Below are 20,632 nucleotides of genomic sequence, written 5' to 3'. Positions count from 1 at the left end.
GTAGTCAGATGCTAAATGAATTAATATACATGGAACATTCAGAAAGGGTTGGAATGTAAAATATAATAGAGGCGATAGAAATAGTATTATCTCCATAAGGCCACAGGCCAAATACCATACTTCCTAATGAACGCTATCCCTAGAGTTATAGCACAATCATCTAGAAAGAATCCCATCCTCCTATAGGTATTGGCCCCTGTGGGATTGTCAATTAAACTTTTCCTATTTCACATGAAAGTTGTCATATTAGAATCCCTTCCCAGATTGGGAGTTTTGGTTCCGGAAGGCCACTCTAAATGGAAATATTGTACATGTTACCTGGCATCAAAGGATGGGGCTGGTGGGATAGCTTCTATCTCCACCTCTTCCCCTTGAAAATATCAGCACAGGTGATGGGCAGGTTAAATAAGTTTCAGTGTTACTGCAACAGAGAGAACTGGGGAATGACAGAGGTAGGAGAGCCTAGTGATAGCAAATCCTAGATAGCTTCACTCCTGAAAAGAACCATATTCTGGAAGTTTGGAGAGCAGGTCAGAGGGCAAGAAAACACAGGGCTGTCCTATGTGACAAGGAATGAACTGAGCTATAGACCACAACAAACAAGCAGAAAAGAAGCAAACCATTTCTCCAGGTTCCCTGGACTGATTTCAGATTAGTCTGAAAAGGACAATTGAAGTTTGCCTTCCAAGAGATACTAGATGCCCTCATAATGTTAAAATCAAGTTCAGTATTTCTCAAACATAATGTTTTAATAGAGACCTTTCTTATGTTGATGATTTCTTTTCTTCCTGCAGAGTTCCAAATAAGCCTCAAGAGGCTCTCCTTCCCACAGCTCCACAGGCGATTCACAGCTATGCCAGTTACTACATGTATAGCACAAAGGTCGAGAACCTCTGGTCTTTGGCTGAGTTTTATCCAACTGAATGTTTAGTTCACTGATGTCATAGCCCCAAAAATAATCAGTGTTATAATGGGATTCTCTGGTGAACATATTTATAGTGAAGCCTCTGAGCAGCAGTTCTCTCCCTTGGCTTCACACGGGGAACTTTTAAAAATCTTCACCCCACATCCCAAACCAATTACATATTAGGGGTGGGGCCTAGGCATCAACGTTTCTTTTATCTACCATAGGTATCAACATTTTTGTACGTTCCTCAAAAGATGTCTATGTACAGCCAAGATTGAGACTTTCCCACATTAAGTCTTAGGATAAGAAGAGGCAGGAAGCTGCTAGTAACTGACAGCTGAGCTCACCTCCTCCCTTTGGAATTTCTCCCGAAAAGCCAGCATGAAGAAACCAAATACTGCAATGGCAGCCAGCATAAACATCTACCTTGTAAGATTTCCATTTCTGCCTTCCCACCGTATCCATCAGGTCTACAATTAAAATGATTTGAGTACCTACAGAGTTATGAACAGTGGCTAATCAGTATTTCAAAGAGAGAACCAGTAACAGGTGATGGTGGTATGAATGCCATGCTCTAGGGATTCCACATTCTTTTTTTTTCTTTTTTTCTTTTTTTTTTTTTTGAGACAGGGTCTCACTGTGTCACCTCACACTGGGGTGCAGTGGCGCGATCTCAACTCACTGCAATCTCTTTCTCCGGAGTTCAAGCGATTCTCCTGCCTTAGCCTCTGGAGTAGCTGGGATTACAGGTGTGCCCCACCAGACCTGGCTAAATTTTTTTTTTTTTTTTTTTTTTTACTAGAGACAGTGTTTTGCCATCTTGGCCAGGCTGGTCTTGAACTCCTGGCCTCAAGTGATCCACCTGCCTCGGCCTCCCAAAGTGCTGGGATTACAGGCATGAGCCACCGCCCCCAGCCCCACATTGATCTTAAAAACAAACATAAATGCTTTTTTTCCCACCCTCCAAACTTGTCTCTCTCCCCACTCTCCAGCCATTTTTCTCTTCCCCTTCCTCTCCCTTCCTGCCTGCCATCTCCTTCACCTGCTCTCCAACCTTGTCATTGTCATTCTTATTGCACCTATTTCTTGTATTTCTTTCTTAGCCTCTGCACCTCACTATTCCTTCTGTGTCTTATTTTCCTTTAGTCTCTATTCTCTCCCCCTTACCCCTAATTACACACCTCTCTTCTCTGCTTCATCATCTTTCCCACTCCCGGCTCCTTAACTGGCTACGATATGAAGCAAAAGCATTGTCAGATAGTTATAATTATTAACCATTTTCTCGTTTGCCCCAAGAATACTCACCAGCAGCACTTGTGGCTGCAGCATTTACCCCGAGATAACTTTGCCACAAAATATCTTGTTTTTATTATTGTTTTCACATCGCTCTAGTATATTGACTTTGGAAACAAAAGACATCATTCTGTTTATAGCATTCTATTTTTAGAGGTGGTATTTCCATTTACAAAATACAGTAATTCTCGATCGCTGAAAATGTCAAATCCTAGAAAACGTAGCATTCCTATGTGCGATGTTAACATCGTTAACGAACAGTTGGCCAAAGATTCATTTGATGAATCCCATTTCTCTGAAATAGACAATTCTGATGATTCAGACGATTCTGATGTTAGTTCTGTTTAGAATTAACTCTAAGAACAGTTTTTATATTTTATCTTCACATTGAAAATCAGTCAGATTTGCTTCAGCCTCAAAGAGCATGTTTATGTAAAATTAAATGAGTGCTGGCAGTGAGCTACACTTTTTTTCTAAATGGGAAAAGGGTTAAATGAGATATTTTATTAGTTTTAAATCAGATAAGTGCTGAAAATATTATATTTCTCTCTCCAAGGAGAAAAAAAACTAGCTCATAGTTAGCACTCCTTAAATCCTAACTGTAATTATTTTTCTCATAATTCCCTGTATTGGCCCCAGATTACTTTTTTCATGTAGTTCATTGACCTTCACCAGAAAAATGTTTCTCTGTTCAATTCTGACAACAGCAGCTGACATCAATGTAAAAAGAGAAACAAGCTAAAAACAGTAGTTGAGTGTATACACCCTGAATTGAATATTCAGTTGCAAAATCATCATGATTATTATTGTAATTACAGAGAGGAGGCATCGCAATAATTGTTCAAGTGTCTTCTTGAGGAAATAACTAAAACAGGGCCAGCTGTCACAAACCACCCTACAACAATGATCCCTGTATGTGCATCTTCAGTATTCATAGTGACTCTATAATAACAAATTTGTGCACTCATCTAATATCCTTTTTCAAAAGTTTTAATTTTATAAACAATAGAGACAGAATCTCACTCTTGTTGCCCAAGCTGGTCTCAAACTCCTGGCATGAAGCGTTCCTCCTACCTCGGCCTCCCAAAGTGCTAATCTGATGCCCTTAAACAACTTAAAAAATAACAAACCTACGATCAGATCCAGTATTTCGCTTGATAGTTGACCCTCATTTCTAAATGGTGTCCATAAACAACCTTAGAATACTAAACTACCAAACAAAAATTGCACCATCGATTTAATAACAAACTAGAGTGGGTGGTCCAGCATTCACCTGCAACATGAGGGCAACAAATCTAGGTACAAGAGTAGAGTGGAAGCCAGGCAGATAGGTCAGCAGACAACTAAAACACTTAGGAGAAACATCTACAAAGACAGGCGTGTTTTATTGACTTGAAAACTGTAAACAAACAGGATCTGTGAGAATAGAGGGAAGGCCTTGTTTTTTGTTTACTTGTGAAATCAGCCAAAAGTATTTGAAATTTTCTTTTCCCAAGATACAGCTGTGAAATGACTAATGGAAATTGAGTGAGCCTGCACCAGGAACTGAATGTGCCACTTCACTGAGAACAAAAAAATGTTCCCCTGATAGAGGCTGTCCTCTCAGATTAATACCTTGGGTGCTTTAAAGAGAACCAGCCAGGCACAAATATGGTGCATTTGTAAAGAGGAAGAATCATCCAAGCACCTTGGCAAATTTTTTTCATATCTCAGTACCTCTGAGTCATGTGTATATCTTTTTTTTTTTGAGACAGAGTCTCGCTCTGTCGCCCAGGCTGGAGTGCAGTGGCGTCATCTCGGCTCACTGCAAGCTCCACCTCCCGGGTTCACGCCATTCTCCTGCCTCAGCCTCCCGAGTAGCTGGGACTACAGGCGCCTGCCACCGCGCCCGGCTAATTTTTTGTATTTTTAGTAGAGACGGGGTTTCACCGTGGTCTCGATCTCCTGACCTCGTGATCTGTCCGCCTCAGCCTCCCAAAGTGCTGGGATTACAGGCGTGAGCCACCGCGCCCGGCCGTCACATGTATATCTTAACTTGCATGTTCCTGAAGAAATTCCACAAAGAGGCAAAGAAAGAGAAGGAGAAAGAAAATTTCCTATTACATTATTTTTCCCTTGCTGGGCTTTCCAATAGGAGTCTGGCTAAAGGCTGAACCTGAGCTGCTTCAAGGATGAACTTGGTAACTGCTCTGATCCAATCTTCCTAGGTTCTAAAATTCACACTTTTAGTTGTAATGGATGAGTACCATTTGCATATTCGCATCTCTAGCTAAAAACAATTTACCCTGCACACAACCTTGTCCTATTTCAAAAGTATCATAAGGAGCACTGATTGACATTTTGAAAGTTGTTCCAAGGCACAATCTGTGCATTTTTTTTCCATTGTAAAAGTAATACATGACCATAATAAAAATTGTATCATCCCTCAGTAGACTTGGGGGGAGTGGTTCTAAGGCCCCTATATATACTAAAATCTACACATACTCAAGCCCTGCAGTTGGCCATATAGAACCTGCAGATACAAAAAGTCAGCCCTCAAGATTTTGGGCTTCGTATCTACAAATACTGTCTGTGTGTGTGTGTGTGTGTACACACACACACAGTATTTGTGTATACACACACACACACACATATATATATATTTTGTTTTTTGAGACGGAGTCTCGCTCTGTCACCAGGCTGGAGTGCAGTGGCGCGATCTCGGCTTACTGCAACCTGCAACCTCCGCCTCCCGGGTTCAAGCAATTCTCCTGCCTCAGCCTCCCAAGTAGCTGGAACTACAGGCGCCCGCCACCACACCTGGCTAATTTTTTGTATTTTTAGTAGAGACAGGGTTTCACCATGTTAGCCAAGCTGTTCTCAATCTCCTGACCTCGTGATCTGCCTGCCTCGGCCTCCCAAAGTGCTGGGATTACAGGCATGAGCCACCACGCGCGGCCTGTATATATATCTTTTTAAGAGATGAGGTCTTGGTCAGGTGCAGAGGCTCATGCCTGTAATCCCAGCACTTTGGGAGGCTGAGGCAGGTGGATGACTTGAGTCCATGAGTTCCAGATCAGCCTGGGCAACACAGTGAAGCTCCATCTCTACCAAAAATACAAAAAAATTAGCTGGGCATGGTGGCACCCATCTGTGGTCTCAGCTACTTGGGAGGCTGAGGTGGGAGGATCGCTTGAGCCTGGGAGGTTGAGGCTGCAGTGAGCTGAAATCATGCCACTACACTCCAGCCTGGGTGATAGAGTGAGACTTCATCTCAAAATAAATAAATACATAAAAATGAAAATAAATAAAGAGATCGTGTCTTGCTATGTTGCTTATGTCGGTCTCAAACTCCTGGCATCAAGCAATCCTCACACTTTAGCTTCCCGAGTAATTAGGATTACAGGTGTGAGCCAACTACTGTATTTTTTATCTGAGTTTGGTTTTTAAAAATCCAGATACAAGTGGACCCATGCAATTCAAACCCATGTTCTTCAAGGGGCAACTGTAAATTGAAACTTCAAACTGGTTTAAAATGGAAGGGAAACATCTCCTTCCCACTCTTATCACAAGGCAAGCACTGTTAATTATTTCTGGTGTATTTTTTCCATATTAAGATTATATAAAATAGATTGCATTTTTACACAAAGCAAATAATATATAGCATCCTATACCTTGCTTTGTTCATTTAGTAATATAGCAGAAATATTTCCATAATAGCACTTGTAGATGTTTTAATCATTGGATGGGCCATAAATTTATTTGTTGCCTAACTGCTGAACATTTAAATCATTTCTACTTACACTATTATTATAAACAACATTTCCATGAATATCCTTATACACATGTCACTGGGGACTTGTATGACTCTCTCTGTAGGATAAATTCTTTTCAATGAAAATTGCTGGATCAAAATACATGTACATTTAAGATTGGGTTACATGTTCCCAAATTGTAACCGCCAAAAAAGTTGTTCCTTTATATTCATCGACAGTGTAAGTTTCACAGTAATTTTGCCAAAACTAAGTTTTATTGAATTTAAACATTTTTGTCACTCATAGGTAAAAATGGTATCACATTGTTGTGACCTGCATTTTTCTAAGCACTAATGAAGCTAAGTATTTTTTCAAGTGTTTTTTTCCTTTTTTATTTTTGGATAGGACGTTGCTCTGTTACCCAGGCTGGAGTGCAGTAGCGCAATCATGACTCACTGCGGCCTCCATCTCTCAGGCTCAAGCAGTTCTCCTGCCTCAGCCTTCCTTGAAGCTGGGACTACAGGCAAATAACACCATGTCCAGTTAATTTATTTTATTTTTAGTAGAGACGAGGTCTTGCTGTGTTGCCCAGGCTGGTATCAGACTCCTAAGCTCAGGTGATCTTCCCGCCTTGGCCTCTCAAAGTGTTGGGATTATAGGCGTGAACTACCACACCTGGCTTTTTGCCACTCTTATTTGTATGAAATATTTGTTCCTATTCGTTATGCATTTTTTCTTTCCATTTTTTCCCTCATAAAACTGTAAGATCTTTTAGTAAAATAAAGAAATAAGCACTTTTTCTGTTGGATTGCAACTTTTTCTACTGTGTCATTTGTCTTTGGCTCTATTCATGGTGTTTTCTTGTTGTTGTCATTTTTATTCTTCCGTATAAAGGTTTTAAATGTTTTACACAATGCGTTTATCAGCATTTATCTTTTTGGCTTCTGAGTTCTGCCTGTGTTTTAAATGTTAGCTCTTGCCTGGGCATGATGGCTCATGCCCATAATCCCAGCACTTTGAGAGACCAAGGTGGGAGGATTGCTTGAGCCCAGGAGTTTGAGACCAGCCTGGGCAACATAGTGACACTCTGTCTTTACAAAATAAAATAAAAATAAGAGCAAAAATTAAAATTAAAAAAATAAACATTAGCTCTCTTGCAAAATGGGTCTCTTTGCAGTTGCCATTTTAATGCACCAGAGCTTGATTTGAATTTCCCTGTCACGTGGTAGAGGTTAAGAAATTAGGTTTTTCTGTGGAAAGAGAAAACTTACAAGGAAAGTCATTAAGAGAAGAGAAGGCACAGGGACCCCATCCTCCCATCGTCCTCTGGGTGACCTGCTAGCCTCACAAGATGGTTTGTGTTCCAAGGAAGGGAACTCTGTCCTTCTTTGGGTCTCTTTTTTGTATGTAGCAAGTGTGAGAGCAGCCTTATCATGAAAGGGATAATCAGATTATCTTGGCACCAGGCAGCCTGGAATTTACTGTCAGCTATTTACCAGAGATATCTGGGAAACGCACACAAGCTGCCCAGCATCTAGACTTTGGGTCCTGTGGAATGTTACACAAGGGAAAGGAAGACAGTGGTCCCTTGGGAAGATGAGCTTGTGTACAGTTTCTCAGGCTGGGAGAAGCCCCCTTCCTCAGCCCTAGCTCTCCACACCTGGTTTGAGCCAGCTCATTTCCCAGGCAACACAAAATAAGCACTCAGATTCATTTAAAACAAGCCTCCTCCTTCTATCACGTTAGATTAATGAAGAGCCAGGCAGTAGAGATGCAATAAACTCGTTCTTTCCCCAATTTTTTAGTTTGAAAATTTTCAGATCCACAAAGATGGAAGAATAGTACAAGGAATGTGCCTATACTCTTCACCTAGATTCACCAATTATTAACACTTTTTTCACTTTTGCTTTATCTCTTTCTGTAAATATACATTTTTAACCGTTGAAGCATTAGAAAGTAAGTTGAATACTTTACAGTTATTCACTTAAAATAATTCAGCATACATCTCCTAAGAATAAGGGCATTCTCCTCCATTACTACAGTTCCATTTTCAGGCCTAGGAAAATTAACAATGATTCAATAATAACATCTCTAAGTTCATATTCAGATTTCTTCATTCGTCCCAAATGTCTTTTACACAGCCTTTGATCCAAGATATTAACAAGGTCCATACATTGCATTTGATTCCGTTTCTCTAGTCCAGTGCTCCAAGGCGGACTTTTAGCAATGCTTGGAGACATTTTTGATTGTCATGACTGGGGGTGCTACCGGTATTTAGTATCTAGAGACCAGGGATGCCTGCTAAAGAGCCTGAATTCACAGAACAGCCCCCCAAAACAAAGAATGACCTAGTCCAAAATGTCATTTAATACCTAAATTGAAAAACCCTATTCTAGACTATCAAGAACCATTTCCCTACTTTATTTGCTTTTCATGACACTGACTTTTATTATTATTAATTAATTAATTTAGAGACAGGGTCTCACTCTATTGCCCAGGCTAGAGAGCAGTGGCGTGATCATAGTTCACTGCAGCCTCAAACTCCTGGTCTCAAGTGATCCTCTTGCTTCAGCCTCTGGAGTAGCTGGTACTACAGGTGCACACCACCACACCCAGCTAATATTTTATTTTTTGTAGAGATGGTCTCACCATGTTGCCCAGGCTGGTCTTGAACTCCTGGCCTCAGGTGATCCTCCCACCTCAGTCTTCCAAAGTATTGGACATAGGTGTGAGCCACGGTGCCCGGCCAGGCACTTACTGTTTTGTAGCATCTAGTCCAGTTGTTTTGCAGAATGCCTCTCACTATACATTTTTCTGATTGTTTCCTCATGATCAGTTTGCATTTAAACTAATGCAAAAATTACAACATAGATGACTATAACCATTAGCTATTACTGCATAACAAACCATCCCAAAATTCAGTGGTATAATATTAAGAACCGTTGGCTAGGTAGTTCTGCTGCTCTGGACTGGGCTCAGCTGATTTTGGCTGGACTGATTCATTCATCCAAGTCATTTGGTAAGTTGACTAGGAGCTGGTCAGTCTGGGATGATCTCAGCTGGGATGACTGGGCTCAGTTCCATTAGCCTCTCACACTTAGCAAGCTAGCCCTGGCATGTTCTCATGGAAAAGGCAGGGTCTGAAGGAGTGTAGAAGCCTCTGTTGAGGCCTAGGTTTACAGCTGGCACTCTGTCACTTCAACTGCATTATGTTGGCAAAAGCAAGTGACAAAGCCAGCCCAGAGGTAAGTGGTAGCAAAAAAAACTCAACCTCCTATTGCAATCAGTCTATCAAAGTGATATTGTGTACCTCTTACTGCATCATATCGGGAGATATACAATGTCAGGTTGTCCCACTATTAGTGCTGTTAAGCTTGAAACTTGATTAAGTGGTAACTAACAAATCCCTCCTTTGGAGAGCTCTATCTTTTATATATGTGGGATGATGCTTTGGTGCACTGTGTCAGTCCTGTTCCCCATTAGTTTCCTGGAGCTATGGTAACAAAGTACTCACAAATTGGGTGGCTTAAAAAACAGAAATGTATTGTCTGGAAGCTGCAAGTAGGAAAAGAATGTGTTGGCAGGGCCATGCTCCCTCTGAAACCTGCAGGGGAAAATCCTTGCCTATTCCAACCTCTGGTAGCCCTAGGCATTCCTTGGCTTGCAGCTACAACACCTCAATCCAGCCTTGATCTTCACATGATGTTCTCCCTGGTCTTCTTATAAGGACAGCAGTCAGATTGGATTAGGAGCCCACCCTACTCCAGTATCTTGACTAATTATTTGTGCCACAATGCTGTTTCCAAATAAGGGCACATTCTGGGGTGCTAGGGATTAGGACTTCAACATATCTTTTTTGGGGGACATGATTAGAGCCCTAATATCCATTAACCTTTCACTTAATGGCTTTATCATCTACAGATGATCCTTGGGGATTGCACAACAGTGTTTTTCTTAAGCATCATCATTTTCTCAACATTTATTAGCTGGCATTCTCGCCTCCTTTCTTCCCTTCCCCAACTTTTTAAATCACTTTGAATGCATGGCTTTTGCTTTGCAAAAAAAAACTATCATTTTTATACAACCATACAAACAACATTTTCATGATCAACTTGCCTCAAATTTTACTAGTGAGAGTCCATAAGGTCAACTCTATATTATTCTTATTTTAGAGACAGGGCCTGGCTCTGTTGTCCAGGCTGGAGTGCAGTGTCATGGTCATAGCTCACTACTGCCTCAAATTCCTATGCTCAAGCCATCCTCCCACCTCGGCCCCCCGAATAGCTAGGACTTAAGGCGCACGCCACCACACCCGGCTAATTTTTAATTTCTTTTGTAGAGGCAGGGTCTCACTATGTGGCCGAGACTGGTCTCGAACTCCTGGTCTCAAGAGATCCTCCCACCTCGTCCTCCCAAAGTGCCGTGATTACAGATGTGAGCTGCCATGCCTGGCCTATTTTCAAACTTTTTTTTTTTTATTTAAATGTCTTTTTTTCTGTTTTCTTTTTTTTTTTTTTAATGTGACTACTCCAACTAACTCACCTCTGTAGAACTTATTGCTGTCATCCAACTGGAGCAGCTGTGATTATTCCCCATGGGAAAAGTCGCATCACCATTCCTAAGTACAGCCATAATGAAAACTGCATTCTGCATTATATATGTTAAATAAAATGAAAGCTGTATTTTATATATATATAAAATAAATGAAAGCTGTATTGTGTTATATATATTACATATGTATTCTGCATTATATATATATTATTTTTAATTGTCACAACTCTGTACATAAGTACTGTCACTACATATCACAAATGAGAAATTTGAAGCTTAAAATGACATATGGGATGGGCTGGGTGCGGTGGCTCATGCCCATAATCCCAGCACTTTGGGAGGCTGAGGCGGGTGGATCACCTGAGGTCAGGAGTTCGAGACCAGCCTGGCCAACATGATGAAACCCCATCTCTACTAAAAATACAAAAATTAGCCAGGTGTGGTGACACATGCCTGTAATCCCAGCTACTTGGAAGGCTGAGGCAGGAGAATTGCTTGAGCTCGGGAGGCGGAGGTTGCAGTGAGCCAAGATCATGCCACTGCACTCCAGCCTGGATGACAGAGTGAGACTCTGTCTCAAATAAATAAATAAATAAATAAATAAAAATAAAATGAGATATAAGGAAAAGCATGGATTCTGGAAACTGATAGTTTGCATCCTGGCTCTATTACCTATTAGGTATGTGATTTGGGGCCTTGGTTTGTTTATCTGTACTATGGTGATGATGATATTTGCCTCACAGATTTAAGCCTGGCAACTTATCTGACCTAGAGTCAGTGTTATTAGTTCTTGTCTTTCCATATCCTGATGATAAGCTATAGCTTTTAGCTCATGTTGGATAAATCACAGTGCTACAGAGTCTACCAGCAATTAATTAGGAGTTGGTCTATCTCATTAATTCAAAGTATGTTCACTAGGAATTAAAGAGATGTTGACCTAAGTTTCAGCTAAAGTTTACCTTTATCTTTGGGGAGAAAAGACAGTTGGCTAATCAGTTTATTAAAATAAATGATATTGTGGAAGGGAAATCTACTCAACTTAAATGAACAACTTTTGGGAAGATCTTTGGCATTGCACATGCATAGGAAGCTCATTTTGAAATCAATCTTCAAAATAGATCCCAAGTTTGTTTACCTGAATACAGTTTGTTAATTCATTCCACAAAGAGCATGAGTGCCCACTACGTTCCATGCAATGTTCTAGGCAGCTGGGATACATCATAGAATGAAACAACAGCCCTGCCCTTGCTTACCCTTTAGCTGGGAGAGATAGGTGAAAAACAAATTTGCAAATTTATATAGAGTATTAGAAGTAGGTAAGTGATAATGAGAAAAATAAAGCAGGGGTGTACAGAGGATTGCAATTTCATTTTTATTTATTTACTGTTTGAGACGGAATTTCGCTCTTGTTGCCCAGGCTTGGAGTGCAATGGTGCCATCTCGGCTCACTGCAACCTCTACCTCCCGCATTCAAGAGATTCTCCTGCCTCAGCCTTCCAAGTAGCTGGGATTACAGGCACCCGCCACCATACCCGGCTAATTTTGTATTTTTAGTAGAGATGGGGTTTCACCATGTTGGTCAGGCTGGTCTTGAACCCCTGACCTCAAGTAATCCACCTGCCTTGGCCTCCCAAAGTACTGGAATTACAGGTGCGAGCCACCGCACCTGGCCAAGAATTGCAATTTTAAATAGCATTGTCATCATTTAAAAGACAATATTTGGGCAAAGAATAGAAAGAGGTAAGGAAATTGGTCATGTGTCCCCCTAGAAGAACAACAAACAAAAAGGCCCTTGGTCAGAAGTGTGCTTGGCCTGCTGGAGGTGCAGCAATGAGACCAGTGTGGCTGGAATGTAGTGAATGGGGGGAAATATTTTATTTACCTAACAAACACTTAAATAGCCCTTACTAGTAGCATTATTTGAAGCACATGAAAGATATTAACTAATTCTCCCAGCAAGTCTATGAAGTAGATACTGATTTTACCTTTTCCAGATGAGGAAACTGAGGTACAGGAAAGTTAAATAACTGCCCCCAAATGACACAGCAATCATGTGATAGAGCTAGGATTGGAACTCAAGTGGTCTGTCTCTAGTGATGCATGCTGTTAAACACTAAAGTATGCTGTGCTGCTTCCTGGTAGTAAGAGATAAGAAACAAGTGGGTACTAGATCCTGTACCTTATTAAAGTCCATTGGTAAGGATTTGCGGTTGGGGTTGTTTTTTCATTTTTTGTAGAGATGAGGTCTCGCTATGTTGGCCAGGCTGGTCTCAAACTCCTGGCCTCAAGGGATCCTCCCACCTTGGTCTCCCAAAGTGCTGGGACAACAGGCGTGAGCCACCACACCTGGCTACTTGTGGGTTTTAATAACCATCCTTCCCCACTTCCTGCAAGTGTCATCATGTCTGCCACACCCATAAACCCCCTTCTAGGTTTCTAATAGACAGGACACCAAATTACGTAACAATTTATTCTGCCATTCCAAACAAAGCCATTGAGGCCAGGGGTGGGGACACCTGATCTAGGGCATCAGACCTATGCTCATGAGATGGTTTGTCAAGAAGGCTTTGCTAGCCGGGCATGATGGCACATGCCTGTAATACCAGCACTTTGGGAGGCTGAGGTGGAAGGATTGCCTGAGCCCAGAAGTTCAAGACTAGCCTGGGCAACACAGTGAGACCCCCATTTATTTCTACTTTAAAAAAATAAAATTTTTTTTTAAAAAGAAGGCTCTGCCTAACCATCTGCACTTGATGTTGAACAGCCAAACCAGGCAGATTCTTTTGTTGAGTTGAATATGAAATACAAAGAGGGAGTCAGCAGTTAGAAATGGGCAGAAACTAAAAGATACACAGAGAGAAGGAAGAAAGCTGAGGTCATGTGGCAGCAAAAAGCATGCAGCAATAGAAGCTGTGAGATGAGAAAAGAATAGAAAGTACTGAGCAACAAGGGCAGTGGAGAGTCACAATAGTAGCAGATAATTAGAGTGCAAAGCAACAGATACTGACTACTGAAGAGCCCACAAGATAACCCAGTTGCTAGGGCGGCACTGTGTGCTGAATCACCTTCCCACTCCTCATTGCCAGAGTGTGGCAGAGAAGGACATGGGGCTTGTATTAGTCTTAAGCTTAGATTGAGGTAACCTGAGTATATCTCTCTGTTCTGAAAATTAAATTTTTGCTTCTTGGAATCTCTATCACTCAAGATCATGGCAGGAAACTGAAGGCACATTGCGCTGGGATTTTGAAAATCATTTGATGAAATTGATATTTACAAGGATGTAGGGAGGGTGACGGGAACTTAAGAGGATACTGAGGCAGCCAAGGTCGAGTAGCAGTAGAAGTCCAGGCCTGAAGAGAAATAGTTTATCAGAGTCCAGAAAGAGCTAGAACTGTGAAGGGGCATACCTAATGCCAAACCCATGGCGCTAAAGCAGGAAGGAAAGGAGAAGAAATATCTGAACCTCTTTTGCCTCCTACCCTCTGATACTTGCTGATGCCTGCCATTGGACAAACCCAACAGTAAGCCAGAGGGCACTGGCTCCCAGGGGATAAAATCTGTGGGGTAACATCCTTGTCGGGAACAAAGTATGGCAGAGAAGGACACGGGGCTTGTATTAATCCATTGTCACACTACTATAATTTAAAGATACTACTGGAGCCTGGGCAATTTATAAAGGAAAGAGGTTTAATTGACTCACCGTTCCACATGGCTGGGGAGGCCTCAGGAAACTTACAATCATGGCGGAAGGCAAAGGGGAAACAAGGACCTTCTTCACATGGGGGCAGGAGAGAGAAGAGTGAGAAGCAAAGGGGGAAGAGCCCCTTATAAAACCATCAAATCTCATGAGAACTCACTCACTATCACGGGAACAGCATGGGGGATACCTCCCCCATGATCCAGTCACCTCCCACTGGTCTTTCCCCAGACATGTGGGGATTATGGGGATTAAAATTCAAGATGACATTTGGGTGGGGACACAAAGCCTAACCATATCAGGGCTATAATGGGCTGAATGATATTCTCCTCCCTTCCCCCACAAAACATGCCCACAGCCTAATCTCTGGAACCTGGGAATATTACATTACATGGCAAAAGATGTGACTAAGTTCAGAAGCTTGAGAGGAGGATCTTATCCTAGATCACTGTGGTAGGCCCTAAATGCAGTCACATGTATCCTTATAAGAGAGAAGCAGAAACTTTAAGAGATAAAAGGAGGAAGCAATGTGACCTCAGAGGAGTGGCTACAAGCCAAGGAAAGCCTGGGGCCCCCAGACGCTGGAAGAAGCAAGGAAAAGATTCTCCCCCAGAGCTTTCAGGAGTGTGGCCCTGCCAACACTTGATTTCAGACTTCTGTCCTCTGGAACCGTGAGAAAATAAAATTCTGTTGTTTTAACCTACCCAGTTTGTAGTAATTTGTACAGCAGTCACAGAAAACCAGTACAGGGGCCAGATGGAGAATAACCAGCACAAAACCTATTCATCTCAGATGGGACAGGATGATATACCTGATCACTTTAGCTGGACATTCTTTTGCCTGCCTTTTATATTCCCTTTGGTACTTTTTGTTTTGTTTTGTTTTGAGACAGGGTTTCATTTCACTCTGTTACCCAGATTGGAGTGCAATGGCACGATTGTGGCTCACTGCAGCCTCAATCTTTAGGGCTCAATCGATCCTCCCATCTCAGCCTCCCAAGAAGCTGGGCCACAGGTGTGCACCATCACTTCCAGCTAATTTTTTAAAAAGTATATATGGGGCCTTGTTATGTTTCCCAGGCTGGTCTCAAACTCCTGGCCTCAAGCCATCCACACATCTTGGCCTTCCAAAGTGCTGGGGATTACAGGTGTGAGCCACCGTGCCTGGCCCATTGGGGCTCCTTTTGGGGACCACTCATATGCCTCAAACTATATGCTCCTGAGTTGTAGTTCTTTTGTTATATAAATATTGTTTTATCCAAATAAGATTATGACATTCTTATTTGAAACAAGAACCTTGTCTTGTACATCTTTGTAGCCCATAAAAATCTTAGCACAGTACTTTAAACAGAGTGGACCTGCTGTAATTGGTAAATGAGAAAGAAACCTTCCATTTGTCCATCTGTAAATGGAAAATAACAATTTCTACTGACTTGCCTCTCAGAGATAATGATGGCAGTGTTTCCTGGAAACAATTTTTTGTACCTGTAACAGAATGATATATCTGAAACACCCATTCCTACTGAGGCAATTCCTTGGGGGAGGAAAAAAAAACAAACCTACATTTACTTTTAGCATGTCCTTCATTCCACGTGCAGATGAAACTGCTTGCAGATCACACCACAAAGGAAAAGGCAGGGGATAATTAAGAAAATATAAGAGCTGAGGACTGATATCTTCTTAGGAACTTTGATTCATTCAATAAACATTTATCAAAGAACTACTATGTTAAAATATAGTCCATTGGCTGGGCGCAGTGGCTCACATCTGTAATTCTAGCACTTTGAGAGGCCGAGGCAGACAGATCACTTGAGATCAGGAGTTCGAGACCAGCCTGGCCAACATGGTGAAATCCTGTCTGTACTAAAAATACAAAATTAGCCCGGCATGGTAGCACATGCCTATAATCCCAGCTCCTTGGGAGGCAGAGGCACGAGAATCTCTTGAACCCAGGAGACAAAGGTTACAGTGAGCCGAGGTGGCACCACTGCACTCCAGCCTGGGCAACAGAGTGAAACTGTGTCTCAAAAAAAAAAAAGTCCATAGATGCTGAGGAAACACACACGCAGAGAATAAGGCATGATCCCAAGTCAGTAATTGTCACGCAATATGATGAATGGTTTTTACAAGAGCAAAATGCTATGGGGCCAGAAAAAAGGGAATGACTAACTATTGATGGGAGTTTCACCAAAAAAACTCACAATCAAGCTGGTCTCTTAAGACTGCATCAGGCAGAGGTGAAGTCAAGGGCATTCCAGGACCAAGAGAAATAGCTTTGCCTGAGCTGTTGCCAAGCAAACCACACCCTCAGCTCAGCCCTATTGTATCTACAGAGGCCTATTTTTATTCATTATCCTCATCGCTACTTTTTAAGAGAAGAAAAGAATGCTGACTTCTTCCCTAATTTTGCATCCATGTATTTTATATGCCAAAGAAAGGTGATTGTCAGGAGGGAAAATAGAAGTTGACTTTTGGCAAGTCCAATTACGACAGGTCCTCACATCCATCCGATAATAAGTTAACATGGAAACGCTTACCTTTGCTGAGCTTCTACCTCATTTCGGAAAATTGGGTTAGGCTATCCTGTGAATACCAGGGGGAAAGTGGACAAGGTATGAGCGCATCCCGTGTCTCATTGCCCCACACCAGGAGGTTCATCTTTGGCAAACACTCCTTGAATGGGAATTATGGCTGAGGCCCTTTTTCCTCCCCTAGGCTGACCTTCACATCACTCCTCGGGGAACAGCTCTGCCTAGGGCACCGCCCAGCTTCCCTCCCAGGCCAGCCCTGCTAGGCCTCTGAGACCAGAGCTGTGCTGCTTATGAGTGGAAGAAAGGAGAAGAAACTCTTAGGACAGCAGCCAGGAGAGAATGAAAGACTGGCCAAACCCACCAAGGAGCAAATGGTTCCCCATCCTCACCCTGCAGCTTCTGCTGGAAAAGTGGGGAGGCTGGGGAACCGGAATCTCAGCCTCAGAGTACGCATCACTTATCCTTGTTTTCTCAAGAAGCCTCTACCTTCCAGGCCCTGCCAGGAAGCTGGCAGCATTTTCCTGAAGCAGTAATAACAAGGACAGAGCGTTCTAGCCTGCTGGAGCCTGCTGGCTGGTCACTCTTTCCACTGCCTTTTGTTTTCATGCATCATTCCCCTCACTTGCTTCTCAGATTCCTCAGGGCTTTGAAAAAGCCACAAATGCTCCACACAGTGACACCACCCAGCGGGCTGGCAGACATAGCTGACAGGCACCTTGCCCTAAGCAACCACACGTATGCAAGCCCTGACAGCTGATACCCAGCCACACACCTGGTAAGAGGGAAGGCAGCACTCAGAAAGGGCCCACCCTATTCACGTAGCTGGCAAAGGTAGGGCTTTAGATCAACTACAGTCCAGTGCACTGGTAAATCACAGACTGCTTTTTTATTCAAAGTGTATCTGTATGTTGGAGAGTGGTACTTCCCCACCCTTTCCTCAAACATCTAAATCCAGCCAACACAGATGCTACCAACAGAGCACCAGAGTAGCCTCAGGGTGACGATTCACATATCAATATATTAGATCATATACGCATGCATACTTGGAACAGACTTAACTTTATTTGTGTTTTAGAACCACCTGTAGCCTATTTCAAACCACACTCCAGAGTGAACCTATCAGAATCTATGAAAATAGGGCTTAGATATGTGTATTTTTTAAAAACTTGACAGCGTTGGTTAGAATGTGAGACAAGACAAATTCTCGTGTATCATTGATGAGATATATAACAATTGGTTCAGCTACTGTGGACAGTAAGCTGGAAGGCAATCTAGTCAAGTTGGAAGTGCGCATATCCTATTCCCTAGCAATTTTTGTTCTAGATATATTCCCTAGAACTCTCATACATGTGTTCAAGGAGACGTACACCAGGGCATGATTTACATCATGATTTGGAATAGCAAAAAACAGGCCATAACAAATATCCACCCACAGGAGAATAGATTCTAGAACATTTACACAATGGAGCACTACATTGCAGTATTATATAACATAATATTATGTTATATAGAATGGATTCGCTCTACAAGTACCACAGATAAATCTCCAAATCACAATGTTGAGAAAAAAAGCTACAGAAAAAAATATGTACACTATTTATATACAGGTTTAAACATGCAAAACTTGCCTATTGTGTAGTAAAACTATAAAAACATGTGGGAGGGACACTCACAGTCTTCAACAGATTGGTTACCTCTGGAGAGAGTTGAAATGAAAGGGCCTTCTTGGCCAGGCACAATGGCTCATGCCTATTATCCCAGCATTTTTGGGAGGCCAAGATGGGCAGATAGCTTGAGCCCAGGAGTTCCAGACCAGCCTGAGCAACATGATGAAACCCTGTTTCTACAAAAAATACAAAAATTAGCCAGCTGTGGTGGTACATGACTGTAGTCCCAGCTACTCGGGAGGCTGAGGTGGGAGGATCACCTAAGCCCAGGAGGTCAAGGTTGTAGTGAGCTGTGAGTGCACCAGTGTACTCCAGCCTGTTTTGGGCAACAGAGTGAGATGCTGTCTCAAAAAAAAAGCAAAGAAAGAAAGCAGGAAAGAGAGAGAGGAAGGAAGGAAGGGAGGGAGGGAGGGAGGGAGAGAAGGGCCTTCTCTTGTAACTAGAAGGTTTTATCATGGCAAGCTGTTATTATTTATTAAGTCTGGATAGTAAGTCCATGTCCCACAGGTAACTCTGAGGGTCACGGCCATCCACAGTGGAAGAATCTTTTGAGATTCTTAGATTCTCAGTTACAGAAAATAAAAGTTTGACCTGTATAATGAGCCATCCCCATAAACATAAATGACACTGAAGAGCCCTCTCAGTAACGTATGCAGATTGAGATGCTGTTCATGAATGGAGGAGCTGTTGCATGGGCCCACTTCCCCTCCTTTACTAGGAGCCCGTGTGACCTGCTGGCCTTGTGAGCATCCTACACAGAGTCAGAGGTGCAGTGGAATGAAGATGGGAATTGGTCCACATGTGGAAATCATGACTATAGTCATATCCAGAAATTTCCAAACCTGGCTGAAAATCAGATAAAACTTTTAATGCAGTTGTCCGTGCCCCACCATCTGAGAATATGATACAATAGGTCTGACATGAGACTCTGGAATCTGTATATTTAAAAGGCTTGCTAAGAGATTCTGATGATCCGCCAGGTTTGAGAAATGATAACCAACCATGGTTATATTCTATTAATGTTTTCAAAGAAGATGGGTAGGAAGAGAAAAGGGAGAAAAGGAAATAAGAAAATTAAAGAAGGAAGGGGAGAAAGAAGGAAGGGAAGGAGGGCCAGGGTGAGCCTTCAAGCGCAGCTCAGATCCCTCCTCCTCTATTTCTCCTAGACCTCTATAGCCTCCACGTCCCTCCTCATCCCCTGAACTCTGCTAGATCTCTAATCATCTGTAACATTCATTTGGCAATTATGTACTTCCTTGTATGTTGCTGTCATGGGCTACTGTTTAATCAATAAGTTTATGTCTTACTTTTTGAATTAGGCTATAAGCTTCTTCAGGACAAAGACCATATTTTCTTCATCTTTCTATTTTTTTTTTTGAGATGGAGTTTCACTCTTGTTGCCCAGGCTGGAGTGCAATGGCACTATCTCGGCTCACCGCAACCTCTGCCTCCCAGGTTCAAGCGATTCTCCTGCCTCAGCCTCCCAAGTAGCTGGGATTACAGGCATGTGCCACCATGCCCGGCTAATTTTGTATTTTTAGTAGAGATGAAGTTTCTCCATGTTGGTCAGGCTGGTCTCAAACTCCCAACCTCAGGTGATCCACCCGCCTTGGCCTCCCAAAGTGCTGGGATTACAGGCATGAGCCACCGTGCCTGGCCCATCTTTGTATTTCTAGTGTCTAACAGGATGCCTCCCACAGAGTAAGCAGTAAAGCACCATGATAAAAATATAAGATAAAACAGGTTCAGAAATGTGGCAGTGGCTGGGCATGGTGGCTGTAATCCCAGCACTTTGGGAGGCTGAGGTGGGAGGATGCTTGAGGCCAGGAGTTCAAGGCCAGCCTGGGCAACATAGTGAGACCCCATCTTTGCAAAAAAATTTAGAAATTAGCTGAGTGTTCATGTGTAGTCCTAGCCACTCAACAAGACTGAGATGGGATGATTGCTGAGCTCACGAGTTGGAGGTTGCAGTGAGCTATGATCATGCCACTGCGCTCCACCCTGGGTGACAGAGCAAGACTGTAAACAAAAAAAAAAAAAAAAAAGAAAAGAAATATGGCAGGATACAAGATCAATAAACAAAAATCAATTGTATTTCTATACACTAGCAATGAATAATCCTGAAAAATGAAATCCAATGCAATCTCTATCAAAATCCCAACTTTTTTTTTTTTATTTTACAGAAATTGACAAGCTGATCATACTATTCACACGGAAATACAACCCAAAATAGCCAAAACAATCTTGAAGAGG

At 42.2% G+C, this 20,632-nt stretch overlaps 1 protein-coding gene across 2 annotated transcripts in view; it reads right to left on the bottom strand.

Annotated features, from left to right (window-relative positions):
- The window catches only part of MKLN1 (muskelin 1), a 399,844-nt gene that overhangs the window by 206,813 nt on the left and 172,399 nt on the right, over positions 1–20,632 (bottom strand). The window lies entirely within an intron of this gene.

This window comes from Pongo pygmaeus, chromosome 6 (assembly GCF_028885625.2).
Source record: "Pongo pygmaeus isolate AG05252 chromosome 6, NHGRI_mPonPyg2-v2.0_pri, whole genome shotgun sequence".
NCBI classification, from domain to species: Eukaryota; Metazoa; Chordata; class Mammalia; order Primates; family Hominidae; genus Pongo; species Pongo pygmaeus.
This window is presented reverse-complemented; position numbering and strand designations above follow the sequence as displayed.